The following is a 17,502-nucleotide window of genomic DNA, read 5'->3' as shown; positions in this document are numbered from 1 at the left end:
ATGTGTGCTACCAGTAATAATCAGCACTCATATTGAAAGATATATTTATAATTACTAGAGTGGACATCTTCAAAGGTGATAAGGACATTCAGCAAGCACTATAAACTCTGTTGGCTACACTCCTCAGAGCAAAAATGAACTAAATTGTAAGCCTTAGCTTTCATTTGACCCTTTAAGCTCTTATTAATACTTGCAAGTCCATTTTAACTCATCTAGCTTTATGTCTCATTTATTGTTAAATTTTCACTTTAAACTACACTACCTTTTTCATTATCTAAATAGCTTTGAAATAAATCTAGAAGCTAAAAGTACACTTATCCTTCTGAATGTGAACTAATTACCCCAAATTTGCATATTGGCTACACAAGACATGTGCTCCATTTGCTTTGTTTAAATAGTCTAAAATGCGATATGAAGTAACCTATTACCTTCTCAAATACAAACCAAATGAAAGGGGAAAGCTTGCTGTCATTTAGTGAAATATTGGCTACACATTTGAAAATATGCAGTAAAGAACAAAATTGTTTTGTCCTTTTAATTTTTTGAGATAAGGTCATAAAGCCAAGGACAGACCTCAATTCATAATCTGCCTGCCTGTGCCTCTCAAATGCTAAGGACACAGGTGTACTTAAGCACACTACACTATCCAAATTCTTTTTTTCCTTCAGATGTCTCCTGCCTCTCTTTATGTTTTCGTTTTTTCTTTTTTTATTGGATATTTTCTTTATTTACATTTCAAATGTTTTCCCCGTTTCAGGTCTCCCCTTCAGAAACCTCCTATCCCATACCCTGTCCCCCTGCCTCCATGAGGGTGCTCCCCACTCGCCCACCCACTCCCATCTTTCTTCCCTGGCATTCCCCTACACCGGGACATCCAACACCCTCAAGCCCAAGGGCCTCTCCTCCCACTGATGTCCAACAAGGCGATCTTCTGCCACATATGTTGCCAGTGCCATGGGTCCCTCGATGTGAATTATCTGGTTGGTGGTCCAGTCCCTGGGAGCTCTGGGGGTCTGACCTGTTGACACTGTTGCTCTCTCAATGGGGCTGCAAATCCCCTCAGCTCCTTCAGTCCTTCTTCAACTACTCCATTGGGGATCCCCTTGCTCAGTCCAATGGTTGGCTGCAAGCATCCTCCTCTGTATTTGTCAGGCTCTGGCAGAGCCTCTCAGGAGACAGCCATATCAGACTTCCATGAGCAAGCACTTCCAAGCATCCAAAATAGTATCCGGGTTTGGTGGCTGTATAAGAATGGATCTCCAGGTGGAGCAGTCCCTGAATGGCCTTTCCTTTAGTCTCTGCTCCACACTTTGTCTCCACATCTCCTCCTGGAAGTATTTTGTTCACCCTTCTAAAAAGCACTGAACCATCCATATTTTGGGCTTCGTTCTTCTTAGGCTTCATACTGTCTGTGAATTGAATCTTTGGTATTCCGAACGTTTGGTCTAATATTCACTCATCAGTGAGTACATACCATGTGTGTTCTTTTGTGACTGAGTCACCTCACTCAGGATGATATTTTCAAGTTCCATCAACTATGAAAATTCTTAACAGTTCAGGTAGTGGACTAGGTAAGTTCTTAAATGAATTTTTGTTGCTAAAAAGAAACTAAACTGTTCAATGTTGCTGATATTTTCCTTCCTCTTTCCATGTTATTGTTTAATGTTTTGTTATGTTTTGTTCTACTGAAACAGGTTTTACTAGATAGCTCAGACTGGCCTCAAAAGTACTGTACATCTACAATACACCACAGCTCATGTAAATCTTAATTTTGTTTGTTAAATCTAATAAAACTTTGTTACAACGTCTAAAATTTTTGGGTAATCGCGGAGAGTTTCAGGAAACTTATCAGCTTTAACATATTTAACATATATATATATAAAACATTACTAAAAATAATATATAATATGTTGGGGTTTTGTCTTTTCCTGTCTATTATAATGTTAAGTGTGGGCCCCCAAAACCTGGAGTCTGAATGTAACTCCAAGACCCTGCCCCCAAGTTAATTCTGATTGATGAATAAAGAAGCCGATAGCCAATTGCTGGGGAGAAGAGACATAGGTGGATTTAGGTTTCCTGGGCTAGAGAGACAGAGAAAGACAGACACAGAGACAGACAGAGAGAGAGAGAGAAGCTGCCATAGGATAGAAAATGCAGGACAGGAGAAAGGAGAGCCACCATGGGTTAGCTGAACCATAACAATGTGGCCCTAAGAGCAGCCCAGATGAAACATAGTAAGAAATAACTTGGGTTAAGATTCAAACAGCATGAAGGGTAGACAGTTGCCCAGGTATTTCACTGCCTAAGGCATATTTTAAAATGCAAGAACCATGTGTGTCTTTCATCCCAGGACATAAATGATCTAAAGAGGGTGACAACCTGACTTTTAATACTCATTACTACAATAGTATACTGCATTTATACACAGTTATTATTTCACAGTACCTTTTAAATTTATCAGTGGTACCTGCCCTCTGAAACAGAAGTTGCCTTATTACAATTGGCTACTTCATTTCTAACTCGAAGAGCTTAGAAGAGATTTCCAGGTCACCATCTGAGAAAATGAGAAAATAATAATACATAAAGAGAACTCTACTTGCCTAACAGTCTCTCTCTCTCTCTCTCTCTCTCTCTCTCTCTCTCTCTCTCTCTCTCTCTCTCTCTGTCTGTCACACACACAAATATACTTTTAAATTAAGTTTCAAAACTAGATTTCATAATATAAATTCAGAAGCTATAAAGAAGGGTCAATAGTTAGGAACATTTCCTGCTCTTGTAGAGAATCTGAGTTCAGTCCCCTGGTCATAACTGCCTGAAACTCCAGTTTCAGGCCATCTGACATTCTCTTGTGTCTAAGGGCAACTGCACACAAGTTGTACACATAGAGTCATATAGGCACATATAAATACACAGGTATTAAATAAACAAATACTGTTAGAAATTCCAGTTAGTGCTGGGTGTGGTACTGCAGGCCTTTCATCCTAGCACTCAGACGGCAGAGACAGGCAGATCTCTGTAGGTTTAAGGCCAGCTTTTGGTCCACATATTGGGTGGGAATCCAACTATGGCTTCATAGCAAGCCTTTGTCTCAATATGAATATGTATATGTATCTATGTGCATACATACATATGCACATAAATGCATATATGCATGCATTAGGTGTGGGAGTATACTCCAACTATAAAGTACTTACTGAGGATTCACAAGACATAGAGGTTCAATTCTCAGTTGAGAACACAAAATTAACTGAAGTTTCTTTACTCCTACAGAAAGACATATCCATCACAAATACAGAAACATTCAAGAACATACATATCTCATAATTAGAAATGCACACACAGGAGGCAGTGTAGGCACTTAAGAAATGGAAGCTTATGTGATCTAGTCTAAACCCCTTTTGTCAGAAGGCATTAGATGGTACATACACAAGTATGTTTATGTAATGTTATCACCCAACAAAAAGAAAGAACAGTATTGTTATATTCATTTGTTTTCTTAAGTGAACACTAGAAAATAAATATAAGCTTACTTAAGCTCTTAAACTGTTTTTTCTATCTTTGCAACACAGTACAGAACACTGGAGATCCAGTTGGGACCTGAGTCCATCACTTATTCATATTATGTGAGATGAAGCACTCTTCCTAAATTATTCTAAGCATAGAACATTGGACCTTTTAAAACAATTTCAAAATTACCACAAATATACCACTTCAATGAAAACAGAAAACCAGCATTTATTCTCCTACACAAGATGTGAGCCAATTAACTGTGTTATTTAAAAATCAAAAATCATGCATGGTTAGCATCACAAGAGTGGATAAAACCATTTCCAAAGCACAAAACAAACAGAAAATTAGCAAATAGCACTGTGAAAGCAGAGAGGCTTACTTAGGAAGAATAATGTGCGGTTATTCTCTTTGAAAATAAAGGTATGATTCAATTTAATATCTCTGCTGTTTGGAAGCAGAGCAATTGATATGTTAAAAGTTTATGTCATTTTTCTTCTTCCAATTTGAATATATTTAGTATCCCATGGGAACAAACATAAACTTCCTGATCTATAAATGCATTAATGCAAACACTTCTAGATCCACCAGCCTTTCATATATTTAGGGACCAGGGCTCACAGAATCCATGCAATTCGTTTCTGTAACTATCGTGAATTCATAGTTATGTTCAAAGTAATATCTTTTTCTATCCTTTAGAGGTTTTAGAAGACAACACACAATATTGCAACTGGAATCGCAAACAAATAAGTCTGCTAAGTAAAATTTACATCAAAAAGGCATCATTTCCATTCTACAGAGGGGAAAAAGATTTTAAAAGAAAAAAATCAGACATTTTATATTAATATTAACACAATATATCCTTAACTATTTACTTGGTAGTTAAACTAAATGTATGGATATTCTGACTACTATATCAACAATTTAGACTACTTTAGTCTATATATACTTGCTTTTGATACATCCATTATTTGTAATAATGTGAAATCTAATAACAAAGATTATTACTAAACATTCTACAGAGCTTCTGTCTTTAAAACACTTATCATGTTTATTCTGTTTTCTTTTTCAAATTGTCCTATCCTTATGAATAATACAAGGAACCTAAAAACAGGTAATATATTTTACTGTTGACATAGTATCTATTAGCTAAACTAAAAATTAAATATTTCACAAGAATCACATATCACCAACCTACCATCTAACAAGTTCACAATTTATAGATGTTCATACAGACAACAAATGAATTAACACATACAGATAAGCAAAGCTGAGTTCAGTGCTAAAATCTTGACAGAGAAGCAAGGCTCATATTCAGCACATAACAAATACTAAAGGAGTCAACCCATCAGTGGCTCCAAAATCTAGCATAGAATCCATATGGAAATTGTTGTGGTGATCACCAGTTAGTTTCTACACTACAAATGTATTTTAGTCACTCAAATGTTGCTTCTAAGAAAGGCGGGCTAGCAAGGAGGCTCATGCCTGGAATTCCTGAACTCAAAAGATGGAATGAGGCTGGTGGATTGCCTCTTGTTCCAGTGTATACCAGCCTTGGTTACATGAAGAGTGAGTTACCAGGTATTCTAGGATACAGAATGAGGCACTACCTCAAAAGCACCAAAAAATGAATGTGCAAATTGATAAACAACTAAATAAACACAATTTTGCAAACATGCTTGTTACCGTCTCATAAAGAAAAATGTAAGCTTTGCTTTAAAATTAACTGGTTTTGAATATAAAGATAAACAAATAGCAATGAATTATTCTCTTCTGATTAACAAAATAACTCAGCCTTTATCATAACAAAATCTCACTCAACATGCTCAGCAATGAAAATCTGAAAACCAAGCTGGCCCAAGACATTTCATACTTCTAGTCCTGAGATATTGCACACTCCTAGACCTGAGTCATTTCACACTCCTAGGCCAGAGATATTGAACACTCCTAGGCTTGAGACCCTGCACACTCCTAGGCTTGGGACACTGTGCACTCCTAGGCCTGAGACCCTGCACACTCCTTCACTTGGGACACTGTGCACTCCTAGGCCTGGCTCCTGACTTGCAGCTCTCACATTTGCCCCTTTGATAGGAGAGACCCTCATGCCTCATCCAAGAAGGTTTTGTATTTTTTCAACAGATTAAGTTGTTCAAAGTGCTGAGACTAAATGGCATGAGTGATCCAGAGCCAAATACATCTACAGCATAATTCATACGCCTAAAGCTCAGGGAAAATTCTGTTAGAAGAGGAAGGACAAGGACAGCTACTGCCAGACAGAGAACTCAGACATGACAGAAAAACCGCACTCATGAAACACCAACAACATAGTCACCTAACAAGATCAACATAATGACAATACTAGCTGATATGACAATGTGAATGTGCATCTTTCACAAGGTCCCACCCCTCCACGAAGAGCTACAGTCAATCAGTGGCTTTGAGAGAAGAGTTTCCTCCTGGGATTGGAACCTTGACACAGGTTACTTTATCCCAAGTGGTCATCCTAAACATACAAGTAACAGTAAGTGAAAGTAGTAAGGTTTTTCTTATGTGTGTGTGTGTGTGATATGAAGAGATTAATTTGACAGGTTGTGGGAAAAGGACAGGAGATGTTAAATCATAAAGGGAAGAGTAGCAATGATATCAATGCAGTCGTACTTGGGTATGACATCTCAAAAACATTAAAAATGTAAAAAGTAAAAATATATGATTAAACTATAGCTATGAATAAAAGGTAAAAAATAAGTTTACAGAAATATTACTGTGTACGTCTAACAGATACAAACAACTCAATTTTAGTCTCATAGACTCAGTGAGAAAAGTCATGACCTTTAAAAAAAGCTTTTCACATCACTTGATCCCTTTAGTGACCTTGGGAATGTGTAGAGGAAAGTTTATTTTGCAAGTGGAAAAACTAAAGTCAGGGTAAAGAAAGACACTTTGCACAGGGTGATTCATAAAGTCAACCTCAGAGAGAAGAGTGACATTTACAACCTCAAACTCCAACATTCAGAAGGAATACAAACCACATTTGCTTTTTACCATTTACGGCCCAGGCCTACCTCATCCACCTCACTAAGGAAGAAAATGAGGGACAGATTAAATAGAAGCAAAGATAATAAAGAAAACGGTCTGAATTTCAGATAAGGCTCAGGGTGTCTAGATTGCCTGGAACTGAGAAAGGAGCAGTAAGTTTGCACCCCGATTTATCCTGCTTCAGGGAAAAGAGGAAGATTTGTTTATTATGGGGTCACTTCTGTAATACAAGAAAGAAATACTAGATGAATTTTCCCCTTTAATTCTATGATCCCAAATCCAAGCTATCTGAAATTAATTGAATTAATCAATTTAGGTGGAAAACCATCTGCTCAGTGCTGGTCTTCCATTCTTACTGACCATGAAAACAAAGAAGAAAGGTGGGCCTGAAGGACTGAAGTAGCAGCTAACAAGGTGCATCTGGAGGAGACGGAGTAACAGTGTAAGCACAGGCAAACTGTTGCTATTTCAGAGCAAGGATGGAAAGGACCACACTTCCCTTTGGGCCTTCTTAACTCTCCTTGATATTCAACTGCATTCTATGCTTGGTCAATTGTTTTTGTTTTTATTTTTTTTCCCCCCAAAGACTCTTAGTCATTTAAAGTTTTCATTTTAAAAGAAACCCCCTATTTAAGCCCCAGTACCACCACCAAGCCATTCAAACTATGCCCTGCAACTTCCCGAGTCTCTTTCAGGCCTGCCTACTGAGTTCAATCTAGTTTGGCTGCCTGCCAGATTCTTCCATTCTTTTCTTGTCAGTCTTAAAAACTTGGGAAATGCTCCTGGACAGATCAAGGAGAGTTTAATTATGCAGTGGAGCAGTACCTTAGTCTCACCGTTGTTTCTAGAAAAGCTTGCAGACACCAGCGTCCAAACTCTCCCAATCGGTGGGTTTTCTAGCAATTTCTAGCTATTTGATTATGAGGAAGAAGGAGGGAAAGGCTGCCAGAGCAACCAGGCAATTTGCAAAACTGAAAAAAAAAAAAATCCAATTCCTTTTAGGATTTCCCACCTCTCATCGTTTACTCTGTTTTCTAATTCGTACTCTTTTACGACCTGTTCAGTCAGCCATATGGACTACATAAAATCATAGGTATCCTGGCCTCTGCAAGTCCTAGAATTAATAGAATTGACAGAATCTAGAAAGTTTTCATTCTTAAATATTGGTGCAGCATTTTTAAAAGCAGGCAGAATACACAGTTATTAAATCTTCCTAATTGATATTATGTTGTCAAACAGACTGAAATATCGCACGTAAATGTCTATTAACAAAGACAAGCTCCATCAAGAAAAATTAAGACGCTGTGTGTGTGTGTGTGTGTGTGTGTGTGTGTGTGTGTGTGTGTGTCGAGGTGAGGTGTGTGTGTGGGGGGGTGTTCCTTGACTGCCAGCCCACACTTGAGAGTTTCCCCAACAGCAGCTGTATCTCCCTCACTCTACCTTGGCACGCTATTTCTAGCTGCAGCGTTCAGCTTCCTGTTCAAGTCCCATTCTACATTGTAAACACATTCCAAGAAAACTAGACTGCCCAGAGTTCCCTCCTGCAAACAGGGAAATCAGCCCAGCAGCCCCAGGATAGAGAGCCAGTTGGGCCACCACCGGGAGGTCGACCAGAGCAAGCAAGCTTGGCAAGCTGAGTCCCACTAACATAACGCCCGCAGAAGCCGGGATCTGACCCGCCTAACCAAAGGGCAGCCGCATGGACACCGCCCGAGAACCGTGGCCCTACCCACGTAGGGCTTTAAAGTATCTGCGGCCCAGTCTCAAGCTCCTTGCCGCCTCCCCTGCCCGCTGTCCACATTTTTACAGCGACCCAAACAAAGCGAGACCAAGCTGGAGGAAGTTGGCTCTCGGGTCGCCTAGTTGACCCAGCGATGCCTCCTTTTGCTGGGCAGCCTCTGTTCCACGCACCCGCAGCGGGATGGTCCAGCGTCCCCCACCGCTTGCTCCCGACGCCTGCTAGCCCCCACCTCGCCCAGAAGTTCCTCCTTGGGTCGAGGGAAGGATGCGGCGGGAAGGCACAGGGCTGGCGTCCCTGGGTGGCCCCATCTTCCTCCCTCACTGCCCCCGCCTGCAGCAACAGGTCCCTCTTTCAGTGCCCACAGACTCCCTGTGCCCTCGGGGTCGGAATCTGCGCAACCTATAGGTGGCCACAGCCCGTTGCCCTCCTCACCCTCCCCCTAACCGCGCTTTCCTCTCGGGGTCTGTTCCTGGTTCCGCGCCACCTGGCCATAGCTGGCCGGACCAGGGACGCTCCCGCTTCCTACCCTGGCTTGTAGAGGGATGCGGTCGCTGGGCTGGGGCAGGCACAGGAGCTCCGGGAACCGTGGCCCACGATCGCGTGTTCGTATCCCAAAGGAAAACTTTGTGCAGGTTCGGAAAGGCACTGGGCTCCGGACCCTAGGGCTCTGGTCCTCTCCCTCCTCCTAATCCGCTGAAGCCCAAACTGGTGCTGGCGACGGCAGGGGCTGGGTCGGGACTCCCGGTTCCTGAGGGCTAGGATCACGGGGCTCCCCCTCTCGGCCAGAAGAAAACTCCGGCTCTGTGTGCGCACTAGGGACGTTGGTGGGGTTTTCTGCAGTAATGCAGAACTGTCCTGCTTTTAAAGGCAGACCTGGAGAGGTTAGGGAATAAGACAGAAAGAAACCGGTTTCCAGAAGAAGCTGTCCATTCTTATTTCAGACGGAGAGAAAACACCGGCCCCGCCCCTCTTCCACAGCTCCAGGTTTCCTTTTAAACCTCCTCCCACAGATGCTGTTTGGTGAGAATTTAAAACACCTCTGAGGTTTAACAAAAAAGAAAGTGACACAGAAAGGGCATAAATATAAGTGAGGAGGGCTTCATGAAACGCAGCCTCATGAAACGCAGTTGCAGGGACTAGACTTTTTCTTTTTTCTTTTCTTCTCTCTTTCTTTCTTTCTTTCTTTCTTTCTTTCTTTCTTTCTTTCTTTCTTTCTTTCTTTCTTTCTCTTTTAAACCTAGTCTGAATCTTTGCACGTTACCCCTCCCCCTGTGGGGCGGTGAAAGGTAGCATGGTCCCTGGTTGAGCTAAGGCTAAATGCCCAGGAGACCATGAAGGGACAGTAGGAGTTTTTACCTGCTCCTGGGCACCAGGCCTCTGTCACTAGCTGTAGCCCCACCTCCACCCTCCATAGATTTGTGGTCATCAGTCACATAAGGGCAACGCCCCAAGCCCCTCCACAGGTAGAGGACATGACCTGTGGTCACATAGGCTCAAATCTAATCTCTATTTTAATGAGGTACTCTCCCTGTAAAAGGTATTTAATCTCAGGTCCACCCTGAGAAGGGGGGTATGGTTTTACACACCCACTTTCTGCCATGACAATAAATGCCTTAAGACCAAGGACTGCCTCTTTTCTTCAGGATCTGCAGCAGGGAGACACGGAGATGACCTTTGTCTACAGAGCCACTGTGTAATCGTCCATAGAAGTCCTCTGTGTGCTCCCAGCCAGGACCCAAACCCAAGCTATACTCAAGTCAAGGACTCTCCCCTGAGACTAGCCAGAGTTCCTCCCTTCTTTCCCCCACCCTGGCCCTGGGCTAGATCCAACCCTCAGGCCCCCACTCTGCTGTCAGCTCTTCCTCGGCTTCCAGCCACACCTGGATATCCAAGAGCCTGAGAACCAGAAGACCAGGTCTTATCACAGGCCTGGGGAGCTCCAAGCCAGCTCTGGCTGTCCTGCACCTCAGACTGTGCTTCCCCGCCCCCGGAGCAGTGTCCCGTGGCTTCCCTGCAGCACAACACCCACCCAGGGACAGTGTGGGGTAAGTCCTGTCAAGATTCCCAAGCGCCGGTGCCCTGTAGTGGAGTGGTCTTGGGACCCACAACCCTACATCCCCCTGCTCCAACACCCTTCCTCCAAAATAATAGGACAACTTTCTCGACAGCCACATTCTACTGATTAGCAATCCCTCTGTGCTTACCTCAGAATTCAGAACAGAAGTGCTGTGGAGTTGGGAGGAAAACAGCAAACCATTTTTTTTTTTTTTTTTAATTTTATTGAGACAGGGTTTCTCTGTGTTCCCCTGGCTGGCCTGGAACTCACTCTGTAGACCAAGCTGGCATCGAACTCAGAAATTCGCTTCTGTCTGTCTGTCTCCCAAGTGCTGGGATTAAAGGCGTGTGCCACCACGCTCAGCCACAGCAAACTATTCTTAATGAGCCTGGTAAACTTCTGACTGGGAAAAGAAGAAGAACACATCCTCATGAGAGAGAATCTTGGAGCATGAGAGGACCGCTGAGAACCTTTCTGGGAAGATAATCCTTAAAATTTAGCTGTCCCAATTTTAGTTCGGATGTGAAAATAAAGGGGAAAAATATAAAGCGGTTTACACGGCTAACATGCGTAAATATCGATGTGCTTTGGAACATGATGTAGTCCAAGCCAGGGCAGAGGCAGCAGAAGGACCTAAATCCATTTCAGACCCCTTTCTTATTCTTTCTCTTTTCCAGGACACTCTTGCTACCCAATTACAATAGGAGAAAAGACTTAGGTGTTATTTATAACTTATGGCAGTCAAGTGTACAGGGGTTAAAATAGACTAGTTTTAGAGAAAGAAGACAGAAAAAAAAAAGGTTCTTAAACATTCCATCATATTTTGCTGTAATTTGAAGAGACAGGATATGCTAGTAGAAATTCCTCTCCAAAGATTTTATAAGTGAGTGAGCCTTTTCAGATACTTGTTGCATTAAAAAGACCCAACCTCCCAGTATTTCCAACAGAAACAATGTGGAGATCATCGTAGTCTAAGCAAACTCCTTTGTTTGGAACCTAGGGTAAAGGAAGGTCAGAGATGTTAGGTGATTTCCTGACACCACGTTTAGATCTCGTGACTTTGGCTCATGGGTTTTCTTTCTTTTCTTTCTTTCTTTCTTTCTTTCTTTCTTTCTTTCTTTCTTTCTTTCTTTCTTTCTTTTCTCTCTTTCTTTCTTTCTTTCTTTCTTCCTTTCTTTCTTTTTTTTCCTTGCTTGCTTTCCCCTTTATCAAAATAAATAAGCATACACTGAAATTACTATAACAGAGAGGATGAGTATGTAGCTCATTTTATTGGCTCCTTGTCTAATGTGCACCATAAAAATAGATGTGGTGACACACAAGTGATCCCAGCACTCAGGAGGTAGAAATAGGAAGTTTACCATCATCTTAGGCATATAGCTTATTAAAGGAAGGCTTGGGATACACAGAACCCTAACTCAAAAGGAAAGAAAACAATGAAAGAAAAGAAGAAAATTACAACAAAAACACTGGAAAACAAGTCTAGTAGTTTTTTCTGTAAATAATCGTAAATAATTCATGAATAATTATGGGTAATTAAGCAATGCCATTTGCATAATGATTTTATCAGTATAACTATCACCTAAGAATAAGGAAGTTATTAATTTAATCCATCACATACCTGTAAATACTGGGTATTTTAATGCACTTGTAAAAGATTCTAGCATAGAATACTAGACTCCCAAGAATATACTAGCTTAAGAAACAGCAGATCTTTTTTAATTAACAACTCTTCTTAAATATAGGACCAAAAGAAAGTATCTGATTACAGAGATGAACATTATAAACTCCAGTCTACAAACTACTGGAGAGCATGTTCTTTTAGCTGTTCATTTGCCTCTACTAGCTTTCAAACGGACTTTTAACCCCTTTCTCACTAAACTCCATGGTGAAACTTGTCTGCCTTTAGAGAGCTAAGGCCTGGGTTCTCGGAGCTACAACCCAGTGTTCCCCTCTCAGTAAGAGTCTCCTTTGCAGCCTTGTCCTCATTGCCTGATTAAAATCATTTCCTAAAGATCTGAGTTCATTCTTTATTTAGATCTGTGTTCCCTGTCTATGACAGGTCAAAGTTACTACACAGAAAACAAATTATTACTACAAAGTATATTCAGTGTTAGATGGATACTTGAAAACACAGGAGTCTCCACAGCTGTCTCTTTCCAGACATTGCACATAATGCGCATCAGTGTATGCTTTTGTAGTTTCTTAGAAAACTTAAAGTCTCTCAATTAGCTATTGCGTAGTTATGTTCATTGTCTAACTTTCAAACTGAACTTCTTTAGGAAATGGCTTGGAGGTATAAAGATCCCAAGGATGTTAGAACCAAGGTTTTTATCAGCACTAAACCAAAACCAAACAAAATTTAAAATCAGACTTATAAGAAGGAAGATGCCAAGGGGAAAAGGTTATGGAAAACTGTCAGGGTATAACCACTAGACAGTGCACATTGAATTTCCTCAAAGTTACATTTGAAAATACTTATTATTTATCATGCTGGATATAGACGCTCATAAAAATGAGCAGCCTTCTATTAATTTTAAAAGTAATGTTCCTGCTCAGGCCAGGTTGCAGTTCCTCTTGTTTGAGTAAGAATAAAGTTGACTGACTTTTGTTGCTCCCAGAGGTGATGCCACACCCCTGTAGTTTCAGCAAGACAATTCCTGACAATTACACTTTGACAGGATTTACAACCATCTAGAAACCAAACTTCTGGGTTTGTCTGTAAGGACATTTCTAAGCAGACTTAACTGATGTTGAAGATCTTCTCCAAACTCACACCCTTCCAGGAGCACCTGATTCCATACAAAGGGAAACAGAGAGAAAAGAAGCTGAGCACCAACTAGTTAGTCCCTGTCATTTTCCTGACTAAGGATGCAAATTGATCATCCTACTTGTCCTGTTGCTGCAGCCTCCGTGTCTTCACTTCCATGAGTGACTGTAGTCTCAAAATGGGAGTCAAAGAAACTCTTTCTTTGAGTTGCTTTTGTTAAGTATTTTGTAAAAATAATGAGAAAAATATCTAATGCAATAAGTTTGCAGCCAACCTGAGGTACACGGAGATTCATCCTGAGATACATGGAGATCCTGTCTAAGAAAGAAAGGAGGGAGGGAGGGACAAAGGAAGGAAGGAGGAAAGAAGCAAAAGAGAACATTAAGTTGAAAATTGCCTGTTATTTTGAATTAACAAATGCCCTTTTACAATAAAACAGAACAAAATTTAGCTGATTATTTAGTACTACGTTCCTGAAAATGCATTCTATAAAGTAACATAATTCTTTCTGAAAGGAAATAAACACCATGGTGGAATTAAAGTCTCAGACTCAGTCTCAATTGAAACAAGGAACATATCTTAAAGATAGCAATGGCCAAATATCCTTTTGATTCCTAGGGACAGTCTGACTCCAGAGTTAACAGGTATTTATCTGCCACGTTAACCCACTTTTTAAAAAATTTTTATTAGACATTTTATTTATTTACATTTCAAATGCTATCCCGAAAGTTCCCTGTACCCTCCCCCCGCCCTGCTCCCTTACCCACCCACTCCCATTTTTTGCCAGTTCTGGTGGTGCAGGCCAGTAGGATTTGCGGAAGGAGGCAGAGGCAGGAGGATCTGGAGTTCGAGGCCAGCCTGGGTTAACCCACTTTCTAAAAGAACTAATTTATTTTGGTCTTTCTAATGAAAGATGAAACATTTTTTATGAAAATATTAATAGGGGCACATACAAAAGAGGAAGTAAATAACATCTATGTTCTTACCGTCAGGAATGCTCATTGCCAGCCTTTCGTCTGCACTCCCAAGGCTTTGCTGAGGTCTCTGAGATACTCCAATAAATATTAGCAGTGAAATGCAGTGTTCTATGATCACTTGTCTATCTTTTTTGGCTATGTTCATAAAGAATTTCACCAAAAGTAATTACGTGCGCACACACACACACGCACGCACGCACGCACGCACGATCACGTGCGCTTTTCATCTTTCCAAGTTGTTTTGTTGTTATATATAAAGTTTTATCAGTTGCCCCCACAAAACAGTGACTACGTATTCAACACCACATACTAAATGAATGATTTACTCATTATCTAGTGATTTTAGAATTCGGCCCCAATCCTGGTCAAATAATATTGAAGATAGAACATTAAAATGCTCTTTTCCCAGAAGGAAAAACAGCCAAGTTTTCTCTTTAGTCAAGCTAGTAAGGTCTGTGATCCTGAAGAATGGCACAGCTTGTCTAGCTACGAACTCAGCCTCAGCTCCTAGTCAAGCATTTACAGGGCTTGCGTAAAAGGAGCCAGTGTTCATGAAAGCATGACACAAGATGTCAGAGTGCTTTTTCATTTAACTACTACAGTATTCAGACAACCAAAAATTACCACAGCCTTTAATCACATAACATCATTTCATTAAATTCTCTTCTATTATTTCTTCTCTCATTCAAAGTTTTATCATATTCTTTCTAGACTAAATTTTCAGTTGATCTTTGGAACCAGTCTTTTTTTTATCCACATCTTTTCCTTTTCTACCTTTAACCACTTCACACTCTTCTGTTAATTCGTAATCTTATGTAACACTTGAAACATTTCATTATTTAATTCTTCTTTCTTTATGGGAAAGGATGCTTTTCCATTTTGAGCAAACCTGACTTCTGCAGCCATCCATCTTGTACCTTTGCCTCCCACCTATGACATCATCACCTTTGTTGAATACTACAAGAACACACACCACTTGTACAATGGGGGAGATGAGAAAAAGCACAGGTTTGGATACACAATCACCTTTTTGATTCAGTTCAGTTTATGAGCAATCTAGACTGGAATGATTTTTTGAGAAATAAAACCACTAGATCCTGCATCAGAAAATTCATGCTTTAATGCCTGGGATTGGTGTCCACAGAGTGCATTCTTGCCACAATGGTTGCAGGGTTAGAAAGTTTGCTCTAAGCAGTATCTCTGTGAGAAACTGACAATTTTAAACAACATATTGCTACCACTCTAAATGCAAGAATATACCCAACAATAGATTTATTGATTGATAGAATTTTTTATCAAAAGATTACAATATTAATAGCCTAAGGGGTTTTTTGACAAAATAAAAGTTTATTTGAAAATTAGGGTTTGGTGTTTTTTTCTAGAATACTAATTTCATAATTTTCTACAGCATAATTTTCATATCACAATAAAGACTCTGAGAGAAAAGTAGAGCAAAGCAATATGCCTTGCTTACATGCTTCAGAATGACACTATGTGATTTAGGAAAATTCTATCACACTTTAAAATGCAAATGTGACTTTGACTCCAATCACAACTAAAACTTTCACTCACAGGAATTTTTCCATTTCTCTGTTAAAATAATTCTCTGGCTTTTCTGTAAAAGGCAATCTGTGCAAAGATTGTGAGAACAGGGCCCTGTCTTGTTGGTTCTCAGTCAACAGTCTCTCTAGGCAGCAATCTGAGACTACACAGAGATAAGTGCTATCAGCTTGATGGAAACTGGATGGTTTACAGAGGATGTGACTGCAGAGACCATTGTTCAGTCAGCTGCCTGAATCAATTTCACTACCACACAAATCCTTTACGTAAACTCACTGCAAGAAGGATCAGTTTGTGACCTCGAAATAAATTGCTAAATGTTTTTACATGAACTCTCAAGTCTACTTTGTCTTCAGTTTTTTTCATAGTCATATTGAGTTATGAGTTTGGGGAAGAAATACCATAGAACTTGAGTGTCCTTGTTGCATACAAAAATAGGAGTGCGTGATGAGAGTTTATATGGGTCATGCCAAGATTCAAGGTGGTGCCTGCCAGTATTCTCTACTGTAAAATTAATATTTTCCCTTTGGAATTAATAATTGGGGGACATACTTTAAAATATGCAAGTATTTTATTACCCCTTAAAATTTCCCCCAATAATCTTAACATATATTGGCAGATTACTCCGGTAGTAATTATTACTCTAGTGTTCTAGTGGCATCTTTTCTATTTTTTCATAAGTTTTACATTTTTAATTTGTAATATTTTGTAAGGAAGAAATGTTTCTTTCCACTGTAGACAATCACCTTTGAAGTTTAGTTTACATATAAAACATTCTCTCCTTAAGGAATCACACTTGCCTCCTATTAAGAATCAGAAGTGGTGGCAATCAAATTTACAGGGAAGCTCTATCATTAATTCCTCTACCTTCAGTGAAGTGAGGGCTTCAAGTAGCAGGTATTGAGCAGAGATGAGAGAGATGATGGTTAATAAGCCTGGTCACTCACTGTCCAGTAGATGAAAACTCACCAAGTAGTAAATAACGTAATAAATAACTCAGGTTAGGCACTAAAATAGGAAAGCATTCTTTCATGCTCCAGGCAGGACATACCAACAACTTAGAACTTAGTCACATTTTCAAGGTGTGTTCTAAGTTGGGTATGTGGCAGGCCACAAAGATGGAAAGAGATACTAGGGGTAGAGCAAATAGGTCACAAACCGAATCACCTGAAAAACAAGCAAACAAAAAACAAGATAAAAACTAGAAAGTTTAAACAGTCTTGTGTATGGATAAGCAGAATGAGGATTTGATCTTCTTAAAGTAAATGGAAGCTACTGAGAAACTTAACATAGGATATTGTATCCTGTTGACAAAATTAGAAATCATCCTGGTAACAATTTCGAGAGGCTATTGACGCTATGTGACATTGAACATAGGATGACAATTAAGGGAGTTGTGTTCTCTTATTATCCAACTGTATGTCCTCAGGTATCTGAGTTGCTAAATTCAAGAGGGAACAGAAAAGGCAAATCTTCGACAAATAAAGTCATCTGCTCTACTAGAAAACTGTTTAATGATGCAATCTTATAGTTTTGAAGTTTTGATTTATGTCTATAAATTTTGAACCCTGATCATAGTTGGTTGCCATTTTTTTTTTTTAGAGACAGAAATTGCATGTCATTGAGAATTCAAATACGGCAGACACTTGAGAAGAGTCAAAGCCATAATATGATTATGGAGAAATCTGGAGTTTTGTAACCCCCATTTTGTCTAATCTGCTCACATACCTGCAATGTACATTTTTATAACCTTTGCTAGTTTTTACAAAATTAAAATAATGTAGGTGCCTCCAGGGGCCTATAAGTTTTATCTACATACTTAAGATTACAGATAAACAGGAATTATTTTTTTTCA

At 39.9% G+C, this 17,502-nt stretch overlaps 1 protein-coding gene and 1 pseudogene across 3 annotated transcripts in view; both read right to left on the bottom strand.

The window, feature by feature from the left end:
* The window catches only part of LOC110295045, an 85,405-nt pseudogene extending 76,576 nt beyond the window's left edge, over nt 1-8,829 (bottom strand).
* Gulp1 (GULP PTB domain containing engulfment adaptor 1) overlaps nt 1-9,168 on the bottom strand; it is a 224,472-nt gene extending 215,304 nt beyond the window's left edge. The window contains exon 1 of one of the 3 annotated variants that reach the window (XM_021168770.2): nt 8,811-9,168. The gene's annotated coding sequence lies outside the window, so the exon portion shown is untranslated. Of the gene's footprint in view, nt 1-7,983; nt 8,128-8,810 lie in introns of those variants that run through there. The other 2 variants (XM_029477707.1, XM_029477699.1) reach the window with 2 other exon arrangements.
* Between the last annotated feature and the right edge of the window lie 8,334 nt (nt 9,169-17,502).

The sequence above is a fragment of the Mus caroli genome, chromosome 1, assembly GCF_900094665.2.
Source record: "Mus caroli chromosome 1, CAROLI_EIJ_v1.1, whole genome shotgun sequence".
Taxonomy (NCBI): Eukaryota; Metazoa; Chordata; class Mammalia; order Rodentia; family Muridae; genus Mus; species Mus caroli.
This window is presented reverse-complemented; position numbering and strand designations above follow the sequence as displayed.